This window comes from Vicugna pacos, chromosome 30 (genome assembly GCF_048564905.1).
Source record: "Vicugna pacos chromosome 30, VicPac4, whole genome shotgun sequence".
NCBI lineage: Eukaryota > Metazoa > Chordata > Mammalia > Artiodactyla > Camelidae > Vicugna > Vicugna pacos.
Genome location: NC_133016.1, coordinates 13,015,361 through 13,034,528, shown reverse-complemented (window position 1 = coordinate 13,034,528; position 19,168 = coordinate 13,015,361). Strand labels below are relative to the sequence as shown.

Here is a 19,168-nt window from a genome sequence, read left to right as displayed (position 1 = left end):
TCTTTTCCTTTTTTTTTTCTTTTCTTTTTTTTTTTTTAATATTTCATTCCGGGCAGTGTTGATTACATCAGCCTGTACATCTTAGTGGTCTTCCAAATCAATTTTCAGGCAAAGTCATTCCTCTCTTCAGCAGAAGTCTGTTCATCTCCATGATTCCCCTCCTGTGCGTTTTGAGTTAACGATGATTTAATGCTCTCACAACACGTAGAGGACTTCTACAGGTAGGCTTGTAGCGTGATCTGATCTCTCCTTTCTGATCCCAGAGGCTTCTGAGGTCATCCACCTTTGGGGGTGGTCCCAGAAGCACGAGTCCACAGGTGTTTTCAAATCTATCTCAACTGTATTTTCAGTGGCTCAGAATTCCACTGAGGGTCACTTGGCACACCTTCACCGCCAGTAAATATTTGTGCTGCCTCTGTGCTTGGCCTGGTTTTCTCAGTATGCAGGTAGGCAGGATCACACAGGTGGGCAGCCCCCAGTGCAATCCCACCCACTGGCCAGGTCGTGGGGGTCAGGCCTGGGCCAGACCCCCAGCTGCCTCTTGGAGTCAAAGAAGGCTTTGTTTCTGGTTCCCCTAAAATCCCTCCTCCCCTGCGCTTGTTGCCAAAACAATCACGAGATCTTTTCAGGTAACCACATGCTACACTCTCAGCTGAGACCTCTGTGAGCTGCTTATTCATCTTAGAAGTAGTTTCTGGGAAAAAGGTTAAAATTCTAGCTTCTGATTGACATCATCCCTGAAAACAAAGGGCTAATTTTCTTCCCCTCAAGAGCGGAAGACTCCGTGGAAATTTTTGGAACAGCACATGGACACGTGACAGATCATCACCTCCCAGAGGCAGTTAGCCATGTCACTTCGGGCTAAGTGGAAACATGGAGATGGTAGATGCGAGTGGGGTAAATGGAGTTGCAGAGAAACACGGAAAAAAATCTCCGCTTGCAGTGATGTAAGCAGTCCTGCTCCTGCACCATTACTCATTCCCCTGCTGCAGGCAACAGGATCACATGCAGTCATAAACCACCTGTGACTCAGGCCAGTGACTGGAAAGCCCGTCACGCCACAGAGGGCGGTGGGTCACAGATTCTCGAGCAGAAGCTGGGGCAGTCCTGGGGCTGTGATCTTCAGGAGCCAGTGCAGCAGGGATCAGAACCTGCAGCTCGATTCACAGGGCCGGCGAGATTGTTTTGGCCAAGATCAGCCATGCCAGGTAGACAAGCTCGAGACTCGAAGTCTCCAGCTTCATTAAAGGAAGTGGTATGGCAGGCTTTAAGGCATTTTAATATCTTGGACTTTTTCTTTCTTGCCCTGTTGTGTTGCGGTTTTCAGGGCCATAATTGTATACGTGAGGTTAGTGAGTTGTATGTCTGAAGGACGCTGTCCTGTCTCAAAATGTATTTGTGTGACTTCTAACTCATCAGCAAAGCTGTCGAAGACATCTTTCATGCTTTGTTCTCTACTTCAGAATAATTTTGTCTCCTCTTCATTCTTTCAGTCTGCCAGTGATCAAATATATATCAAGTATTTTTGTGCTAGACACAGAGGGGTACCTCTTTTTCACTTAAGCCTGGCAGTGTTTGTCAAGCTAAAATTCTTTTTAAAGGTTGATCGTGTCCCCCTCCCCCTCCCTCTGGTCTCTTATTCTTGTTTTCACTTGATTGATTTTAGTTTTAAATAAATGCTTCGGCAGCCCTTAAGCATGGGGCTGAGTGGAGATAGCAGTCAAAGACAGCTGAGACTTAATCGATTGGTAAGATTAATCAGACTGAGAAAAATGTCCCCTACTTTTGCTAGCTGGTTTGGAAATTTCTTCTTTTTAATTCTTTTTTCATTAACGGGAGGCCACGCAGTGAAGGTGGAGTGATTTTTTTTGTTGTTGTTCCCCTGTGTGTGTGTACCAGTGGAATTCTGTTTCTGAAGGAAATAAAGAATTTAACGGCTCGAGAGATTATGTAAGCTGAAAGGTATGCCTGTCCGGGAGAGGGAGAAGACTGAACCGGAGCCCTGTCACTTACGTGGGACTACAAATCCCAGGAGATGAGGCATCACCCGCTGCAGGGAGATTGCTATTAAACTGAGATTTTGAGCGTGACACAGGATGGAAAGCTTTGATGACAAAACCAGCATCTTAGTTTAGCAATAACCAGTTTAGGGCTGAGGCCCACAAACTCAGCAGTGACTGAGCAGAGCGCTTGTGGGATGGGCGGGGCCAGCCCTGCCCCTCCCCCTCCCTGGGCGGGAGCATCTCACCTCTTCATCTGCCCTGAGCTGGAGGCCGCCTGCCATTGCCCAATCCAAGGTGTCCCCGGCATCATAATTAAATCGCCCTTCTGTTGTGCTTGTCCACAATCTGTATTTGGCTCAGCTGCTTTTTTTAGGGGAGGGGAGAAGCGCGGGCAGGCAAAAAGATGAAAAGCAGTTTGTGAGCTCCAGATGAAGATGCACCTGTGAATGTCTCCGTAACCTCCCATCCTTGAGATGACTGACTTATTCAGCAAAGGTGCTTTGGAGCCCCCAAGGGGCTACTCGGGAGCTAGGTGCTGGGAAGGCCAAGGGAAACAGGCGAGGCCAAGTGCCCATCAGTGCCCGGGCCGGCGGGCTGCACAGCCATATGCAGGGAGCTTCAGCCCATCATAATTAAGTTGAACATATGAAAACCAAGCAAGGGAATAACAGTTGCATGAGTGGACTACCTTTTTTTTTGGTTTTGCTTGGTAGCTTCTAACAGTTTCCAGTACTAGCTATTTTTGGTTAATGTGGAAGTTGTGGCCGACCCTAGAGTAGTGGTTAGAAAACTTGCCTTTAAAAGATCCTTTAAAACATCCTTCCCATACCCCACTATGAATTAGTGTACCGAGAAGGGGGGAAAACTGTCATTGATCTTTCAGAGCAGAAGGAAAAGACGTTTCCTGGAAAAAAACTTCCCGCTCATCAAGCATGTTTATCTTATCTCATTGATACTGGAAACCAGGGACATCCACGCCTACAGAGCAGCCTCAGAATGAATGAGTTGTTTTGCCCTGTGAGAGGTGTGTCAGCCTAGAGGGGCAGAGGGTTCAACTTGTGGCCATACCAGTGCCATGACACTAGGTCTGTCATTTTCCCAGTGGAGTTGTGTTAGGTTATGTGACCGCCAATACTGAGCTGTCATCTTCCAAAGTCAAGATTTCTTATAGAAACTTATGGGACCAAACCTTGTAAATTGTTACTGTTCTGAAACTATTGGTTACGTTCTGAGAAGGAGGGGTGAATGTGAACACATGTGGAACAGCTCACTTAGTCTCAGGAGCGTTCTGAGTCTCTCAGATCACCTCAGCCCTGAGCTGCTTACGAGCTGTTCATCCACGTGGCAGGTGTCTTCCCTGTGGTGGGGTTTCCCTTGCCACTCTGGTTTTCAGGTTGCTCATGCTGCACTTGGCGTGTTCCACTGTGGTTTTACTGAGCCTTAATCCTGTAATTAATTGCCTCTTGTTCAAACTCCCTTGGAGCAGATTAACCTTCACTTTCAGCTCCTGCTCCATTGCTGTTGGATTTCCTTGTTTCGGTCATGACGTGAGAATCAGAACCAAGAAATTGCAAGGGAGGCGGTTTTGTTTCTATCTGATTTACCCCTCCTTCAGCAGTATTATACTTTAAAGTACCAGAGATGACCGTTGCCCAGCACGTGAATTCTGTGCGTTCCACAGTGATGTTTCCAGTATCCGTTTAACACAGAGCTCAAGACTGATTCGACCCACCTCGCCCCCACACCCCGTCTGCCTCGCCTGCCCTTGGGCCATCACCATACCCTGTAAAGCAATCACTTGTTGCAGGCCGACTGTGTGACTGGAATGTCACATACACACGTGACTAAGACATGGCCCTCTGTGCAGGGAGCTTTCTGGACCAGTTGCAATAATGGACACATAAGTGAACCAGGGCTGTACTGATAGGTTTCTGCCAACAGGCATGGGGTTTGGAGTTAAGAAGCCTTCTAAAGACTGTTGAGCTGGTCTTTAAGGTTGAGTGAGGGTCAAGTGCAGGCACTGGAGGATCAGGGCATTTCCAGCAGAGGAGAAACTAAACGTAGTCCCCCTTGGCTAAGTGTGTAAGGTGTGTGGAGGATGACCTCTGAGGCAGACGCCAGAGCTGGGCAGAGTGAGTAAGTCATAGTTATCTGGACTTTATCTTTGAGATTAGAAGGAACCAATTCAGAGTAGGTGATTCCTGTGTGGCTGGCTCAGGTGATTGGATTAATATGTGGCTGCATGAAGAAGATGTGGAAAAGAGGAGATGGGAGCTTGCAGCAAATTTCATCCGTGATGTTGCATCATCACTGGGTGGGGATGGCCAGAGTTGCCTTCATTTACTTTTCTGATACTCAAGCTTAGGGTTCCTAGCTGGAGCCCAGACTTGGCCATCACTTAGTTAATAGTCATGGAGGAGGAGGAGGGATGTGAGCTCCCTGGGGAGTGTTATAGAGTGAAAAGAAGTCAAGGGGAAGCATTGGAGAGCACCAGCATACAACTTTGTATTTCTCTTGTCTGGACATCCAAGTCTGAGCTCTGTAGGAGAATCTGCGCCCTTTTCTCTCCTTAATGCACTGTTTTCTCCTCTCCCTTAGAGCCTTGCTACACCCACTAGCGGTGTCACCTGGGACCTTCTTGGAAATGCACATCCTCGGCACTTACCTCACACCTCCTTAACCGGAGTGCATTTTAACAGAACCTCAGGTAGTTGCCACGCACGAGAAAGTGCGGGAAGTCCGGATGTAGAACATCTCTACCGCTCAAGTAAAGGCGGGGGCTTGTTTCTTCTTTTGCGTTCTCTGTAGGATCTGGTTGCCTTTTAAAATTTAAAATTTACTCAGTATTACAGACTTAAAATCCATAGAGTGTAAATCTGATTAGCCACTAATAAGTGATTATCTGTGTAGGATACATAGTTGTCCCCACACATGCCATTTCTCGCGTTCAGGTCGCATGTGTCTTGGGGGTTATGGGTTCATTTATAAGGAGGCACAGCTCCAAGCAGGTGTGCTACCTGAACATTAACGGCTCAGGTCTCAAACTGCTCTTTAGTATAGATACGGAGTCTTATTCCTATAGAATGGGCAAGTGCATTTGCACGTTCACCATCCTTGGGGTAACATAACACGTTTCCCCCAATGACCCAGTGAAGGGAGAGATCGCATCTTACTTTCATGGTGATGCCTGCTGCATCCACAAGTGGCTGATATTTGATGTAACTGTAATCACTATTGGGTGATGTCTCAATCCATATCAGTAGTGCAAAAATTATATTCACTATCTTGTAATAATCTATAAAGAATCTGGAAAAGAATATGAATATAAATGAATCACTTTGCTCTACACCTGAAACTAACACAGTATTGTAAATCAATAAAAAATACTATACTTCAATTAAAAATTTTTGAGGTTAATTACAATGAGTTTTTCTCAATCATGTGCCTTTATTAAAGGCTATTTAAGCGTTTGGTGGTGTGTGAAAACTGACATCTGTATTTAGGTTTATATGTCTTTATTTTGAAAGGAAACCTTTTCAGGCTTGGGAAGATGATCAGTGGGCAAAAAGCATGAAACAAGATGCTGAGAACTTGTGCAGTTGGAATAAAAATTTATAATGGCGCATAATGAATTAGTGATACCTTTAAAAAATATGAACTTCCTTTCCAGTTTATAAGTGATTATCAACAGAGTAATCATAGTGTCTGAAATTAACTTATTTTCTCCTAAAGTTAGTCCTCAGACATTAATATTTTTGTGTCCTTTAGATTTGAATGTTTAAGTTCCTCACAGAAGAGTGTGTCAATTCCATATATCATTTGTTAAAAGATTTTGCTTTTGTTCATCAAAAGCGGCTCATGATGTTAGTTTTGGGTATTAGGTAACATTATTGCTGAAAACGAGGTTCACTGTGAAACTTTTTTTTTCCATTTTCTTCTTTATTTGAGTTTGAGCTTATAACTCAGGACAGTCTAGGAAATGACCATGTGGCTCCCACACTGTAGCAAGGTGAAGAAAATGAAGCAAGTTTAAGAAAATGAGGTTTACACGGAAAAGACATTGGGTCTAGTTGATCCTTATCAGGTATATGTTAAGAACTCCACATTTTGGCAACTCAGGCAAGACAGTGTTTCCAAATGTGTGACCCTGGGAAGAAGTTACGCTGTCAGTATGATGAGTAGGAAGTCAAACAATGAAGTAATATTTATTGAGGGTGTGTTCTATGTAGGTTTTGGTGGAAAATGCAGACTAGCCTAAGGAGTAGATAGTGGCCATAAGAGACTTGCAGCTAGTTTAAGAGTATTAAGATGTACACACTTGAAAAAGGACAAATGATATGGAATGGCACATGAGTCAGTGGTCTGAACACTCAGGACTGTAGGAATGCGGAGCACAGAGAGGCTGGTTGTTATAGGGCTGTTTGTTCTGGGAAGATGAGGAGGAGGTTCCGGCTGCCTGGAGCCTGGAAGGATCAAGGATTTCCCCAGAAGGAAGGGGAGGAGATTTAAAGCATCACGGATAAGCAAGTATGCACCTGGGGTAAGTGGGCTGAAAACTTTGAAGGCGGAAGACTGATGTATTGGCGGAATCGGATTCGGCTGTTCCTGATGAGAGGATTTAACTGGATTCTGTATTTATTGCCTAATTAAGAAATTCTTAAGCCTAGGGCAAAAGTAGAACAAGGATCCTGTGCTGTGGTTAAGTATAGTAGAGGTCTGACCTCCAGAGGTATTTATGGGAAAGGTGCATTTTATTCTGCGTCAGTTGTCTTAAGCTGTCCTTTGTGCTCTTACCCCATGATTATTGAGCACGTCCTTCTTTAGGGTCTCAGGGACAGGGAGGCACATGTATCCATAAAGTCATCTAGCAGCATAAACTGTCACACCCTTACGAGGTGGGGGCGGGGTGGATACACACAGTACCTACTGTGATTACAGACCCTGCCCTAGGCTCTCCTTAGAAGTCCTCTGCTAGCCAGTCTCATCCGACATAGTAACTTAAGGGAGGATTTTAAAATATCTGAACACAAGGAAGAATCTCCTGTGTGCAGCCAGATGTGGTAAGGGAGTCTGGTGTCCACACTGGTAAGGAGATCAATCAAGGCTTTTAATACTGACAGAGGCTTCATTTCTTCTATAAAATCCCTTCTTAACAACTCATGGGTCCTGGAGGTCCAAATGTGAGCATATATTTATCTGCATAACTAGAAAAAAAAATGTACTCTCGGGTGCTCATCTTCCTACCGTTGGGGTGGGGCATTGTCATAACCCCACCCTCTTTTTCTCAGTTACAGTCTTTTCTTCGTGTATAATGCTGCGAAGCATCCTTGTCTTGGCCTCTCTTTTACAGTCCTATTTTAGAACACCCTGTGGTGGTAGAGTACAGAACTCACCGTAACAGGAAGGTCAAGTGTCTGGTGTGGGGGTGTGTATGTGTATACATGCGTGTGTGTGTGTTTTACAGCCTTGAAAATAAAACTGTAAATATTTGCCAATTACTTTGTAGCTGAGGGGCTGTTTTTGTTTCCCTGAGCAATTCTAGGATTTCACAGGCAGTTCTTTGTGCTTTTGAGGGCGGTCTGAGTGTGACGGGCAGAGTGGCATCAGTAGTAAACATGTTTTAGGTGTTGTTTGCAGTGCAGTACCACTCCATAATCCCATGCAGTTTGAAAATCCAAAAAGCCTGGAAGCAAAACATTTTTGTAGGTTTGTGGGAAACTCACTTGCTGGCAAAACCTGACCTGAATGGACCTGAGGGTATCTCTGGTTTTACGTAGAACACTTAACGTAAATATTTGTCCATGTTGGTCATGTGGGTCTGGCCCCAAGCCCCTACTGGGAATGTTATGCAGCAACTGGAGTAGTCAGGACCATCAAAAGTGAGAAAAAAGTCAGAGTTCTGTAACACATTTGGCCTCGAGGGTTTACAAAAAAGGATGATTTCAGTTTCCTACAGTGGCTTGCCTGGGAGAAAGACTCTTGCAGTGAAAACTGGACTGGGATGGGGTTTGCATTTGGCACCACCACCACGCCCATCCCGGGGACGCCTAGAATGTTCCTACATACGTTAAAGGAAAGATTGTACAGAAAGAGTTCAGGACAAAACTTAGCGTGTAATAAACATTAAGGTAGAAAGATTGATACTGATGTGTGTGGGAGCTGTTTACCTGTTTCCTTAACTGTCCTTGGCTTCCGTCTTCTCTCCACCGCTTGTCCTGTCTGCCCAGGAAAACTGGCCCTGCGAGGCTGCTCTCTGCATTGTTGTTTGCTCCTCCGCACGGCGAGACCTTTGTCCTGCGCGCCAGGCACTGGGGGTCTCGGCGGTGTCGGTCTCTGAAATCGAGGGGTGCTGAGAGCTTGCACTAACCTGTCTTTAGTCCTCGCACCCAGAGCTTGCAGGGACAGCAGACATAAAACACTAGCTGTGCTCTGAGAACCAACTTCTACAGTTAATTGAAAGTATCTTTTTCTCCCCGTTTAGTTAATGAAGGCTAAGTTCCCTGAGTAATTCTCTACATTAGAATTTGCCCTCTTTTCTAGTTCCACATGGCTCAGTGTTGACTCCACTTTGGCATCAAGTTCAAGGTTCCTCTGCTTGACCAGTGTTACTGCTTTTGGGGCACAGGTGAGATGAGCTGAGGAACAGACTTCAGTTAGAGCGATGACCTTGGAAGTCTGTTCCCGTCCTGGTGATTTCCACGTGGTTCTGTTGTCTGTGTGCCTATTTTTTTTGGCTCCTGACTTTATAAATTAGGGAATAGAGAGAACTAGTTTTTTTTTAATAAAATAAGCAATTATGAATGTTTCTTTGCAAGAAGTTTGAATTGGCTTGACTTTTCTATTCTAACCATGAAGGGTTTAGATGAGCAGGTATCAGTGTCCACCAGACTCATGTCAGGGCAGACAGACTGACGAGGTAATCACATCTCAGAATTTGTCTCCTTGCCTTATTTCCCTTAGAACTGAGTTCCTGACAGGCTCTTAGAATTACAGGGTACTTGAAGCTGTCCTCTTACTGGATGATAACGGTTTTTAAAAATAGTCGAGGGCTTGCCTTTATTCAGCTCCCCCTGCCTCTTCATTGAAATAAACCAAAAAGTGATGGTGACTGTAAATTGTAATTACAGGTGGGCCTTGTACGTTGCCCTTCCTCTGAACCCAGTGGACAAGGGCAGTGTCAAGTGGCCAGGGAAAGCCCTCCAGGAGGGGCAGAATCCTTGGCATCCAGTATAGATGAAGCCGTACCCAACTGCCATCCTCTCAGAAGTGGTGGGATGGGTAGTGGGAATGGAAATGCTGAGTTGAATGAGCTCCTTGTGCTGGATCCTGGAGAAACAAAGGAAAAGATGGAGTCTCAGTGGTTCCCAAAGTGGGGTGCCCAGATGAGCAGATTGTTTGAAATTCACATTATCAGGTTCAACCTCAGATCTGAATCGGCAACTCTGGGGAAACTCCAGGAGTGGGACTGCTGGATCATGTGGCAACTCTATTTTTAGTATTTTTAAGGAAACGCCATACTGTTTTCCGTAGTGGCTACGCCAATTTACATTCCCACGAACAGTGTAGGAGGGCTCCCCTTTCTCCACACTCTGTCCAGCATTTGTTGCTTGTAGACTTTTTCATCGTGGCCATCCTGACTGGTGTGAGGTGGTACCTCATTGCAGTTTTGATTTGCATTTCTCTAGTAATTAGTGATGTTGAGCATCTTTTCATATGCCTTTTGGCCATCTATATGTCTTTGGAGAGATGTCCAGATCTTCTAAATCTTCTACCCATTTTTTTGATTGGGTTTTGTTGTTGTTGTTATTGAGTTGTCTGAGCTGTTTGTCCATATTGGAAATTAAGCCCTTGTCAGTCACATAGTTGGCAAATATTTTCTCCCAGTCAGTAGGTTGTCTTTTCATCTTGTTTATGGCTTCCTTTGTGTGCAAAAGCTGGGATCCATAGAACTTCTGAGACTCAAATCTATTGTTAACCAGCCCAGGATTCTCTTGTCAGCAGAGGCCTGAAGGAAAATACTGGACAAGAATGAGGCTTTTTCTCTGATCGTTAAATGGGCCAGCCACGTGTATTGAACTCTTCCCTGAGTCATTCATGCGTCTGTCATTAACACGTTCCCCCATCTGTAGAGTTCCTGCCTGAACTACCTCTTGGAATTCCTGTCTGTTTTACTTCTTTGGAGTTCTAGAAGGTTATTACCCTTGTGCTAAATAGTTTACATAAACATTTTCAGCAGATAATACTTCTATAGGCAGGAATTAATTCTGTGGAGCATTTGGTAAGTGAATATGGAAGTACATTAGGGATAACTCGGGTTATGTTAATTATTTCAGTTATGTAAGTAGGATATCTACTTAAATATTTAAGGTCAATGAAAGCTGATAATGAAACAGAATTTAACTGTTTGGTAAATTTGAAAGTATGTATATATTATTCTAAATATATATTGTCTGTAGCTATATTTCCCATTAGACATTGTTATGGGACAATTTTTAAATGAATTAAACACACACAGATAGTTTACTGACAAAGACCGAATGCTCTTTTAAATAACAATAGTAGGACTTGTGTGTGTGTTTAAAAATGCCCGTTTTACAGATTAAAATTTCTGTTTATGGAACCATGTTTGTGGTATTGTGATGGGAGGTTGTGGGGAAATGATTCATTACATAGACTTCTGTTCAGCCAGAGCTTTTAAGGAATATTTAAAGTTTATACAAAGTGAATTTGAGCTCTACATGTTTTTGCTGTGAGTGTCTACATATTCCTATGGGTATACCAGAGTCCTTCAGTTAGGGATCTTTTGGATTTGGGTTGTAACCTACTGCTTTATGGGGAATAGTCCTGCGGAGGTAGTAAGCATGATCATGCAAGTAAGGGTTGAAAACAATGATTAAAAGTACCTCTGACCTATCAATATGGCAATTTGAAATTGCTGACATATGTAATGATAGTATTTGATATAATGGTCTCATTTGACTAAAGATTTCCATACTGTCCATAATGTTTATCGCACATTAGGAGACAGTAGGACTGTCTACACGAGGAATGATCCACTGTAGTTTTAACTTCCTTGGACCATCTCTAATCTGGGAAATCCACATTTTTTAAAACCTCTTCCTGGATTATTTTTGGGATGGCCACTTACATTAGGCAGTAAGCCCCTTGTAGACTTTGCAGACACTCTCAGGTTGTTGAACACCCCCTGTATGTGTGTGCCTGTGGTTTGGGGAGGATGCGCATGTGCTGATGTCTTCCTGGACTAGACTTTCAGAAGATACGCTTTTGTGCTGAATCTCCTCTAATCAATTTGGAAAGATGGTAATTTCTCTGAACAACTGCATGATTTGAATTGCTCCCCCTCCCCGCCCTTGCCACCAAAAATACGTGGTGGGGGGAGCAATTCTTGAGGCTTTTGGCAGAGTGGATTTTTAGAACCCCCTAAAGGGATGGTCCTAAGTGTTGACATGGTAATTAACCGCCACTTCACTGGCATGGGCCCCATAAATTGACGCTGTTACAGTGGCGATGAAGCACATTTCATATCGGGATATTTAACAGAGTTTTTAAGAAAGGGCATTCCCTTTTACTCTTAAACACTTAAAGTGTTTATATGCCTTTCTTTAAAGGCTCTTTGAGGTGTCTTTACCCTGTTACTTAAAAAGGAAAGTAGTTGTTAAATTAGAGATTGATGTTAAAGTTGTGAGTGTCTTTTCCTCCTCCCTACTTTATTGGCACACATAGTATGTTTAACTTCAGTTTTCTAGTTGCTGCCATTTGTTTGGGACCGTTTCCAGTGGGAGCCCACTTCAGGGGCTGGCCATGAGGACTAGCCGTATCACCTTCCAGTCTCGACATCCTACCCCAAACAGTGACCACTTGTATCATTTGGAGTATATAGAGAAATGAAAGAAATAAAAAAAAAATCACTCATGGTCTCATTAATGCAGTGATAAACAATATTTATAGTTTGGTATATTCATAATTGGGTAAATTTGCTTTTATATTGTATTAATTACAATTTTTTAAACTTTCTTTTTGAACAAAACACATCAAGTTCTTCATGAATACCATTTTCATGGCTACATAGCATTTCATGTGTGCACCTGTGTACCAGGACATCATCTTTCCCTCAGGCATGAAACGGGGATTACTGACCCCCTCCTTACCAGGATTATCCTGAGGATTGGAGAGAGTGTATACGTGAGGCACCAGACACAACACTGGGTTCTCAGAAAGTGATTCATAAGTAATACTAGAAGTTACTGTTTCTGTTCATAAGATTTTCCCAGCATTTCAGATCATCTTAGAATAGTCATAAAAAGTTGAGCTTTTTTGAGTTCTTAATATGAACAGCCAACTTTCATAAATGCAGCATCCGCATTGTGTGCATTCAGTCTTGTCTGACTTTGGTCTCTCTGGAGGAGTAGACAGCTTCTTTGAAGGGTGCATCTGTATCTGTTCACCTCTGACCCCCGCCTCCGCCTCCTCCTTTGGCCTCCCCCTTTGGTGCCCACCACAGTCTTTTGCACCTGGTGAACCCTCACTGACTACTTGAGGAATTTAAATCAGTTACTGGACAGTTTCTGAAAAGGGAGCAGTTTTTTTCCCCGTTCCCTTATGGCCTCGTGAGTTGCCATCTCTCTTGGCTCTGTGAAACTATTACTAGCATAAAAGAAAAGTGTTTTCTTAATCTGTGGTGACTGACTGCATGTGCATGAGGAAATCACAGAAAGAAAATGTTGGAGAGAAAGACACGCCACAACTGTCATTTTCTTTGATGGCTGTGTGGACTTCTTAGTAACCTAGAGGTGAAACTTTGTCTATTAGTGACTTCCACGGAATGGTATTTATACTACCAGAAGAAAACATTGGTTTTAATCAAAATTGGATCTTAAAAAAATAAATAAAACAAAACCTCTTAGCTTAAATATTTTCATGGGCTGCTGCAGATGTACATAGCTAGAACTGTGTGTGTATGTGTTAGAGTAAAGAGACGCCCATGCAGTGCCTCCCCTGCCCCCCACCCCTGCCTCCATCTCCCTAGGGCCCTTGTGATCCAAAGTTGGGACCCTTGAGTGACTGGTTATAGATGGCAGGGGGCAAGGAGAGACTCAGTCCTGACTAGCAACTTTAAGACTTGGGTGGTTGGACAGGTGTTAGGATGGGAGTAAAGTACTAGCTGCTCCAAACAGCAAAATCATGACTGGAGAATCCCAAAGTGTATTTTTCCGGCAGCTCCACAGAATATGGCTAAGCTGTAACGTTTTAGTGCTCTTCACCTGCCTGGGACAAAGGTGAAAATGCGTGTCTGTGATGGAACCACTGCTCTCTCTGTGTTTGTTGAAAGATCTTACATATTTAAGAGCAACTCACTGTCAGTGTTGGTAACAAGTGATGTATTTCAGAGTGAACTTCATGCCTTTTCAGTAAATCTCGAGGGCTGGAATGAATGTCCATATTTCTTGCAAAAATCTTCAGTAGTCATCCATTTAAGGTAATTTTCTGGGTAGGGAAAAAAGGTTAAATATGTTAACTTTTTTTTGAGTTTGTTATTGAGGTGCAGACCAGCCATGAAATTGCAGGGTTCAGTGCCTCATGCAGGAGTGAATTATGATTGTAGCGTATGTGCAACTATTACTGTTATTTTCATAGTTTTTGTACTTATAAAAGTATTACTTGATCACAGTAGAAAATTTAGGGAAAAAACCACAAAGAAGAAAATAAGCATAATTCATGAAAGTTATCATCTAGAGAGAACGACTGTTAACTATAGTTACGTTTTTCTCAATTACTTTCATGTATTTGTAGAATTAGGCACATTTTTTTTAGAGCCTGCTTATTCCTTAATGTTAAACCATGATTATTTCCTCTCATTTAAAAATATCCTTTGAAAAGATGATTTTAATGGTTTATAATATTCCAGCACATGATTATACCATAATTTATTTAACCACTTCTCTCTTGAACTAGAAGATTGCTTTTAATTTTTTCTTATATATGATGCTGTGATAAATATTTGCCTGCATCTCTGATTATTTCTGTGGCATTAATCCTTAGACATAGATTTGTTGAATTAAAGGCATGAGTTTTTTTAGTACTTTGATGCCTCCTGCCATATTGCTTTCCAGAAAACTTGTGATAACGTCTATCCAGTAGTAAAGTGTTAAAATGTCTGTCTCTCTTGAGAAAGTGTTAATTCTTTTGCATCTGTGACCACTTGTTAGATGAAAACTCAAGTTTTTATATTATCACACATATTTATGTGTTTTATTCTCTCACACTCTCTATGTAATTTTTTCCTTGTTTTGCAAGTGTTTTGTGGTATTTATTACGGATATCAGTAATTTATGTCACAGTGACTGTGATGGTAAAAATGGAAAAGGAGGAGGGAACCTTCAACAAAACAAGTTTTCCAATGAAATGTTCTCTGGGTTAGCTAAATTGCAGTGTGTCATACCTCAGGTAGTCAAAACAAATTCGATCTCCAGTGCTATGTAATGTGCTACATTAGACCTCCATGCTCTGCTAATAAGGAACAGAGACATGATCCTTTTACAGCAGCACGTTAAGCAATTTCGTTTGATGGGAAAGAATGATTGCTTCCTTCAGGTGATAGGGTAGTGCTCCCTCAGGCAGCACTGTTGAAAGATGAAGACCTTTCTCCCTGTTCTTCTGATATCCAGGTCTCTTGGAATGACCCATTTATAGCTGGTGGACAAGGCAGTGCCGTTCCAGGCTGACTGCAGTCTGAACAACATCCAGCTTGAGCACTTTGCCCGGTGGATGTGTCTCTGCCCTCCTCCTTCCCCTCCCTGCCCTGCCTCCTTTAAAATAGTACACAGATGTCATCAAAGACTAGTCTGATAAAAATGAGCACATAATCGGTGCAAAAGGACTGCCCTTTACTCATTCTTGTTTGTCACAGATCACTTGGGTGAGTCAGGTGGACATGGTCAGACACCATCCCATTCATTAGTGATGTGTCAGGAGTAACTGTCCTTGTTCGGTGTGTCCTAGGAGGCTGAGCAACGGGAAAACCCAGAAAGTCTTATTTCCACCTCTCTATGAGAAATGACCTCATTCTTGAAACTTGGTTGAGGTCAGTGCTGGCCCATGGTCCTGCTGTCTTTCTATTAGAAATGGTGGGAGCAGAGGCCCAGAGATGGGAAACAATTTTTAGCACTGGGCTCCATGTTAAGAATGAACAAAACAACAGTTATATAAAATAGATCTTCTCTAAGAAGTTTTGCAAATCATAATGGATTTTTGGCCTAGATTTCTTGATGACTTCCTGTGAGAAAGCAGGTCCTTGTGGATTTTTTCTAACTGGGTGTCTTGGCATCTGTTAGTCTCCTGAAGATTCCATTCTAGTTGACAGGATCTGTCTTGTAGCCTTTGCTTTCATGCAGGGTTTCTGGTGTGGCTCATATGTCCAAAATAAGGTGACATCTCCGTTCTGTCTTTTTCCCCTCAGAAGTAATCTTTTGTATACGGATGAGGTGTCTTGTTTCTGAGTGAATCGCTCCAATCTCCCATCCAGGTAGTTTTTTCCTTCCGGACCTTACATACTCATTGGAAAATACAGAGGAACCTAAGATCCTTCATGACGCATTTTGTAGTTTGCCCAGCTGCCCAGCTGCCCACCCTAGACAAGTGGATTTGGAGGCCAGGTCTGACTTTCCCTCTCCTAGTTTAAGTGAAACGAAGTCTTCAGGATTCTCCAGTAACAGACCATTAGCATTTGGCCCATGCAGACTAAAGTACAAATGGGTCATCGTGACACAGAGCAAAAGATTCCACAGCACACACTCATGTGATGGCCTAATTCGTCAAGAGAGCCCAGTGAAAGGACTCTGGTTATACAGGCAAGGTCTTAAGCGGTGCCTGGGAATTCGTACTTGTCTCAGAGTGGTGAGGGCTGCCTTGTCAGTGGGTGCCTCCTGCTCTTCTGTGGGCCACGTTGCTGGTCCAGTGAGGGACTGAAGTCACAGCACTGTTGTGTAGTTTGGGCCTCTGCACACAGTCATCCTGGCCTGATAGTTGGCGATGGGCACGACCTTCTCTCTCCTGACCCCCTCGCCGCGTTCAGCTGCCCCCCAGTTCTTGTGAGTACGTCTTGTGAGCATTGGTCCTTTCTTTTTGACCCTCGCTACCTTTGGGTTTGGACCTTTCTCACTCTTTGGTGCAGAAGCCTTCCAGCTGGTCTCCCTGCCTGCTGTTTCATTCCCTTGTAATGAGTCTGATCCTGAATCTTCTTTATTTCCACAACCCCATGATGGTGATGATGACGATGGTGGCAGTGGCTAACATTTATTGAGTGCTTACTGTATGTCAGGCACTATTGTCATTTTCATCTTCCTAACAGCCTCCTTACAAAAGGAAAGTACTGCTATTGTCCCCAATATACAGGTGGTGAAACTCAAGCACCAAGAAGCTATATGAGTTTCCCAAAGTCATACAGGTACAAATAGTGGGAGCCAGGACTGAGCCCCAGTGGTGATGGCCAACTGTTTAGTTGCATGCTAGGTTCCTTATGATTTGAGCCGGGGGCCCCCTCTCCAGCTGCCTCTTCTCTTGGAACCTTCTAGAGTTGATCTGTGCCAGTCTTAATGTTCACAACTCCAGCTCCCAGCTGTCACCGGACCTTTGCTCAGGCTCTTCCCTCTGTCTTCCCTCTGTACATTCAAATGTCTTGGTCCTCCCCTGTCTCAGCCTTACAGAATCCTCTCTGGCAGAGATGCCCAGATGGACCAGTGCATGGACATCACCTGGGATACTTGACAGATGCAGATCCCCAGGTCCCAAGCCTGGAGATTGTGATCTAGTAGGTCTGAGGTAGGGCCAGGCACCCGATTACAGGTGACACTGGTGTGCACAAGGTCAGGAACCACTGCTGTGGAATGTTGGGTCCCAGGGTACTTGACACACTCAGTCACAATCATCGCTTCACTTCTGTGCCCCATTCAAATGGGGCAGGGACAGTGTCTTTTATTTCTGATGCTCTTGTCCTTGTCTGGAATATGGCAGGCACTCAGTTCATACTAGGATGGTGTTTGAATCCATTATCAGTTTGTTTCCTTTTAAAGGCTGAAAAGAAAGAATGTAATACCTAAACAGCTTCACTACACAGAGAAAACAAAAGATTTACAAAACAGAATTTCTCTTCGAAACCACAAAGCACTGAGCTTCTTAGTATGTTACTGCCAGCCCTGAGTGGTGCTGCACACCAACCACCAGGACAGTAACTGGTTGCCAAGATAAGATTACCAGTTTGATCATCTCCACCCAGACCCCACTGGGGCAGGAGTAATGAAGGAGCATGGAATACTTGGTGTGCTGTGGTTGGCCAGCACACCCCGCACCCCAGCCCCGTTTATACTGTGAGGTAATCAGTGTCAAGTCAGATCAGCAGTCACAGCAGAAATAGGGGGCTCGGGAGGAGCCACAGAGAACCAAAAAAGTCTAAGAGAGGAAAGAACAGAAATCACAGTCATAACGGCTGTTTCTTGGTCAGTCTTTCACGTAGACACCCTTGGCTCTTATCTCTGCTTGGATGAGCACTCAGGACAGGCCCAGACCCGCCAGCCTTGTCACAGCTGGGAGACACTGTCCAAGACTCAGAGACCCCACCCTCCACCCCCAACTGCATGTGTCACTTACTGTGAACTATTCAGGGGCTATAAACTGAGGTAAATAAGTGATTAGAAGAAGAATGTGGATGTTCCATTAAAGCGAGTGCCTGGCTCTTTATTGCAGTTACATAATAGGCAGCAATCAGGATAGCCAAGGGCTATGAAAACAAGAGATGGCAGTCAGCAGAGTTTATTGTGTTCTCTAACGTGGGAATGTGTGTGTGTGTGTGTGCGCGCGCGCGCGCGCACACACACACACACACACACCTCCACAGCATCCTGGGAGCCTGTTCTTGAGATAACAGAGATATCAGGCTGTGAGCTTTTTTTAGCAACGGGTTGGTGGCTGGAAATAGAAAGTGGGTTTCGATAGCTAAAAAATTACCCTTTTCAAATAACTCTTCTAGAACAATGGTTCCGAGAGCATGATTCCTGGAACAAGAGGATCAGCCTCACTGGGCATTTGTTCGAGATGCCAATTCTGCCATCCCAGCCCAGACCTACGAGATTTTTGAGGGTCTTCGGGGTTGGGGCCCAGCAATCTGTGTTTTGACTACCCTCATCCTCAGGCAGTTGTGATAAGCTAACGTCCGAGAACCACCGACCTGGAAATATACTGATTCATCACCCAGACCGTGGCTGTAATTAGGAAGGTCCTCCTGGGGTCTTTAGATTAGGTTGTAGCTCTTGATTCTTCTTTATTTTGAGGCTGAGCGTGTCCAGACAAGAGACTTGGGTGTACTCTTTAACGAAATAGCGCCTGTAGCTTAAGATTAAGAAATCAGGGATTAATTAACACTTTCTTCTAAACCAGAATGTTAAAAGTACTTACTCATAATAGGAGTATTTACCCGTAATAGAATGTAACATTCTATTGCTGTTTTTTTAAGGAGATGTGTTGTAGTTTCCATTAAGATGCATTTATGATTAATAAGTGCTACATATATGCACCAACAGTATTTTTCAATGACTTGTGATTTGTTTTTTGGATATCGAGTGTAGTCCTGTTACTACTAAGCTTTTCATTTTATCACACCTTTCTCTTTCCTTAAGGGATTTCATGGCATTTTTATTGAGCTATCAGTTGAAAACAATATAGTCTTAAGAATTTTATGATACTCTGTGTAATCTTTAGAAATATCCTGAAAGTTGCAAAATAAGGGTTAATAGTCATGTTGTATTTAACTACTAAAGGATGGTTCTCAAATTGGCTAGAAATAAATCATCTACTTCGGATAATCAGATAAATGAAAATTTGGGGATTGAATACCTGAGAGCCTTTTCTATGATTTTAAGGATCTCAAGTAATTAGGAGAAACAGAAGAACCTGGATCCCAGATTCTTACAACTAGATTTGAGCTACCCCAGTAGCTTAGCAGTACTAGACCGTGTGATGAGTGGATTTACCAAGCTCTTAGTAGACAATCCACAGTAAGTAATCCATTCAGTACACTTCTTGCTAAAAGTTAACAGTTTTCCAGGGAAATGATGGGGACTCTGGAACTTGCAGTCAGGAGACCTGAAATTTAA

General features: G+C 43.5%; 1 protein-coding gene and 1 long non-coding RNA gene across 6 annotated transcripts in view; one reads left to right on the top strand and one right to left on the bottom strand.

The window, feature by feature from the left end:
* The window catches only part of NEDD4L (NEDD4 like E3 ubiquitin protein ligase), a 298,551-nt gene that overhangs the window by 142,165 nt on the left and 137,218 nt on the right, over nt 1–19,168 (top strand). The window lies entirely within an intron of this gene.
* LOC140690430 (uncharacterized) lies at nt 13,382–18,429 on the bottom strand. Its single transcript, XR_012065701.1, has 2 exons — nt 18,244–18,429; nt 13,382–13,508 (listed from the first exon to the last, which is right to left on the bottom strand). It is a non-coding gene; the product is annotated as an uncharacterized lncRNA (long non-coding RNA).